Source organism: Pavona decussata, unplaced genomic scaffold, assembly GCF_977016875.1.
Source record: "Pavona decussata unplaced genomic scaffold, jaPavDecu1.1 SCAFFOLD_153, whole genome shotgun sequence".
Taxonomy (NCBI): Eukaryota; Metazoa; Cnidaria; class Anthozoa; order Scleractinia; family Agariciidae; genus Pavona; species Pavona decussata.
Genome location: NW_028145565.1, coordinates 800,001 through 804,597, shown reverse-complemented (window position 1 = coordinate 804,597; position 4,597 = coordinate 800,001). Strand labels below are relative to the sequence as shown.

Sequence of the window (4,597 nt, the reverse complement as noted above, 5' to 3'; positions counted from 1 at the left end):
CAGGCCCGTCTATTTAATTTTAATTACAAATTATTTATTTTATATATCAAAAGTAGTAAAAAGAAAAAAAAAAGATAGAATAGAAAGGAGAGAAAGAAAAACAGAAAGAGAGATTTACACTTGTATACAAGGTTTACGGCAAGGTTGGTTAGAATGAGAAATTATGAAGAATTGTTAGATGACACTTTTGCTACGGAGGATTTACCTTTAGAGATAATCTTGTGTATATCAATAAAGGAAACTTCTTGTTCAAGAACACTCGGCAGTATATTTTGAATTCTGTTCAGATTCCTTGGGGTGTTGAAATCCAAGATGATGACCAGCCCTTTAGAAGCCGCCATCTTGGATTTTTTCATTTTAGCATTGTACCTTTACATGTCCCTTTTGCATTCTTGTAAAATCCCTTTTTAGTCTAAACGTCTTGTCGTTTTTTTGTACCAGCTTTTCCCAAATTGTTTATAAATTTATTTGTCAATTCTATTAAAATGAAATCGGAGTTAAAGTTCTCTAAACTTGTGGATAACACTGTACTGTGTTTCTCTGGGGTGTATTCTTGAAATAATAACATGAATTGAGTAATGACAGCGTACACCGTTTTTCATAATATATTTTTCAAATCTGCTTGGAGACGTTTCCATAAAATTCGCACCAATCCACCGCATGGAAAAAGATGGCGGCTGTATATTTTACCACAATACCTTGCGAACCTAATACAGCCAATAAGCACATAGAAAGCCATATTTGTTTGTGAAATTCGTTTCTGTACTAACAACATTGTGTATGCTAAGTTTAGAACTTTTCTGTGCATTTTTACTAGCGTTTTTAGGAATTTCGAATGCTAAGGATTATGGGTAACTGTACCAGTTGTCATCTTTTTCGGTGTGGTAGATTCTGTTGTTCCTAAGTGAAGGTTACGTCCCTATATGTCAGGTCACATTACCGTAAAACTCACTGCTATAAAACCTTGATGTTTCCCTTTGAAGTCTGTATTTTAGAATGCATTATTTACGTTACAGATAGTGATCCGTACCGGGTAGGGGGTGGGGTGAATTTTTGGTGGGGCTGTGCGGCTCGGTTTTCCAAACTCTGACCTTATTTCAGACCAAACTAAGTAACTTTCCGGTAGCCTTTTTCAAACCTTGATTTCTGTAAAATCCATACCCGTTCAAACCAAAATGTATTAAAAACCACACCCTTTGGCGCCGTACATACCAATAAAAAATATAGCAAGAGAAAATAAGGGGACAGAGAGGGAGATTCCCAGTATAGCCCTTAAGATATGTGAATTTCACTTGTTATTTTTAGGCGTCGTGAAAACGGAAGTCTGTTTCCCGAGACGTCCGCAAACGTATCTAGACGCCTGTAAATGCCGCTTTGGAAAGCTTTACTGAATACTCAATAGCCGCTATTACACAATGCGACGTTGGCACGCTCCGATGACTTTCCATGATGTCATACTGACCGTTTGCGGACGTCTCGGGAAACCGACCTCCATTTAGACGATGTCTAAAAATAGGTTTAGTGAAATTCACTATATCCCAGCCAACGCACCTAGTTTCCCTTTCTGTCCCGTTATTTTCTCTTGAATATAGACAGTAAACTAATCCTGGAGCAATTTGTTAATATAATTTAGTTGTTCCAGCCATTTTGTTTATTTTTCGCCACCTCCGCCGTTAGGATCAGTCTGCCGGCTGTATTTTGCATTTGACTGAAATAATTTGTTGATTCAGGTCTACAAGAGATCCGGCACCACTCATCGGTTTGTCGCTGTGGTCTTGCAGAGTGTAGACATTATAATTGCCAGCCGAGCTGCTCATTTTCACCCACAAGGGTGAAGAGATGTAAGCGAAATATATGAAATTAATATTTGAACTGCGGATGAAAGAATTAAAAAATGAGAGATGGGTTATAGGTTTAGTTGACAAGACCAATTCGCATCGTTGGGCATTGCAACTTTCTTCAGGTTTACAAGCCTAAGGCAATAGTCGGCGGTTTGTGTAAAACTACTTCTTGATCAATATCGTACCACAAGTTACTACAAACGAATGTTTGGTTTTATTAACAGAGAGATTCGAGTGCTGATGTTTCGAAAGTTAGCACTTCATCAGAGCTTTGGATTCGCTCAAAACGTCAGCTGTCAAATCTCTCTACGGTGGCCAAATGACCTTATCCGCTCTGTTGGCAATCTCGTACCCAGAGTCCTCTGAATTTTTGGCTAGCGGGTGGTCGTGCTTTGTTGATAAAACCAAACATTCATTTCCACTCCCCACTCCCCCCACGAACAAGCCGCGCGTTCGAGTATCGATCGATTAGAAAATGAAGATACGCGATGTGCGTATATGAGTTAGCTGGCGTTCTGGCCTGAATTTGGTGCAGAGGGTAATGTAGGGAATAATCCGCGTTTAGTACGGATAAAGTTTCGGTCCAGCACTCTTTAGGAAGTTCTGTTCTTCGCTGCTTGTGGTGGTTGCTGGGAAAAGGGAAAATCTAGAGATTCATTCTCTCGGACACAAGTGGTTTCAACAATCTTTATTTGCGAGAAAAATAAAACATGTTAGAAATATACAACAAAGCTACCTTATTTATTACAACCATTTTACAAACCATGTGATAACAAAAACTAAGCTTCTGGCACGCATAAAATATTGTTAAGCTGTGAATGCCGGTAATCTATTTATTAAAGCAATAAAATTTACTCAGGAATTTGATAGCTACTTTTTAATTACTCATCATAGTTACCATTCCTTCCTATTACAACAGTACTCCAATAATGACGTCACAAGGGAAAGCACAAGGAATTATGGGACTTGCTAAGACTTTGTGAAAGAGCATGATGAAAAATGCCTCCTTGCCAAAAATCAGCATCTTATTGCAATTTGGCGGTGAGAGATTAGTATAAATCCTTCAATTTTGGCTTACATTCGTGACGTCTCACTGCAGGACTCTAGAAATCTACAGTAAATCTTTCGACTTTTGAGTCTGTGGATGAAATCCTGAAGCATGACCAGGCTAAACAGTGGTACTTTACTAAGGCGTTTCTCGATTTTAACCTTTTCCTCACGGATTCAACCACGCTCACAATAAATTCCAACAGAAAACGACTAAAGAACATTTTGTCAGTTCAACTCCTTTGTAGAAAATATAAATATAGTTTAACAAAACTTTCCTGTTGAAACCGCCGATCTACTCAGTCTAATAATTGTCTTGCAAAACTTGTTACGGCCATCTCTTTACTGCAGCCTGTAAATTATTTCTGTGAGTAACCGTTCTTTGCAGGTTCGATTGAAAAGAAAAATGTTCCAGTTTTTATCCCTGCCAAGCCTTGTGCTTTCACCTTGCCCGCCGCTAAACACGCAGTGTAACTTGAAAAATTGTTAGAAAGTAGCTATGCAAACAACAATATTTAATACGACGTACATTTATTTATTTATTCGCATCGTGTCAACTGAGGAGAATATGACACGATGTCAGCTCTGAGATCCGTGCTGATATCAGTCCGTATCTGATTCCAGCTGATTTTTAACTACTCGTATAGACACAAAGATTCTTGAGCTGCATGTGGTTCGGCGTATAAACTTGTTTGAGCCAGCCAACGCTGTTTCAAGAAATGTCTTAAGGCTGCCGTTCATTCGTTTTAGTTGATAAGTTTTAACACTTTCCCGATAACAATGGTTTGCCTGACAAAAGAAAACAAGAGCAAAGGATTAAGGTTACTTCGGCCACTGAGTAAGTTAACCCATCAGACCGGTGATCGTCTCTAATGATAATGGATTTATATACCGCACATATCACATAGTGGTTTACAATTCTTCTGTAGGGTGAGATCGGACGCCAGCATGCAAAGGCACAACTGACAGCCGCGATCAGTCCATATTTTGATCTCACCCACCCACCCGACCCACATCGGAATGTGAAAGACAGATTAAATCAGAGATAGAGATAGACCACACCGGGGACTACACCCCCTACTCTTTTCGAATAGTGTGTGGGTTCTTTAACGTCCCACCGATTATTAGAATCAAGTGTTGTGAGAAGGGACCTACGGTTTATTCTCCTTATCCAAGAAGGCTAGAAAGTCTAACCGTTTGCAGATGTCATTACTAAGGCAGCACTTTCTCCTCAGTTATTTAAAAACCCTGAGTGTTGGTCGGTAGTCCGGTGGTCTCCCAACTGAGAGACGTCAGCTAACCGGTCAGCGGTTTATACCAGATAAGAAGCATTACTGTTACACTAGATTGGACACCAGTTTCATCACAAGGATAACCCCAACCTACCCTACTTCAATCCTCAAGTATTTTGGTAAGTTTCTTCAAACATTCACTAGTGCCGTTTATTTATGTGCCGGGGGGGGGGGGGGGGGAAGGGGATATGGTGAGTAACACAACACATCAAAGTGGCCAGAAAGTTTCATTCATGTGACATGACATCCCATTGTCATATTAAAAATCAAATAAATCAATCTACTTTGTTTAACGAGGGTGACACTTAACAGTCTGACGACTCACAAACCTGTGGCCCTCGGATTCCAGATCGAATTGGAATATTGGAATATTCAAGGGATAAAACCCTAAAGGCAACATTTTTATCTCTTAAAGTT

The 4,597-nt window shown here is 39.5% G+C and overlaps 1 long non-coding RNA gene across 2 annotated transcripts in view; it reads right to left on the bottom strand.

The window, feature by feature from the left end:
* Nucleotides 1-2,510: 2,510 nt before the first annotated feature.
* LOC146466166 (uncharacterized) overlaps nucleotides 2,511-4,597 on the bottom strand; it is a 4,726-nt gene continuing 2,639 nt past the window's right edge. For both annotated transcript variants that reach the window (XR_014868119.1, XR_014868118.1), the window contains one exon: nucleotides 2,511-3,677. This is a non-coding gene — a long non-coding RNA (uncharacterized LOC146466166). The remainder of the gene's footprint in view (nucleotides 3,678-4,597) is intronic.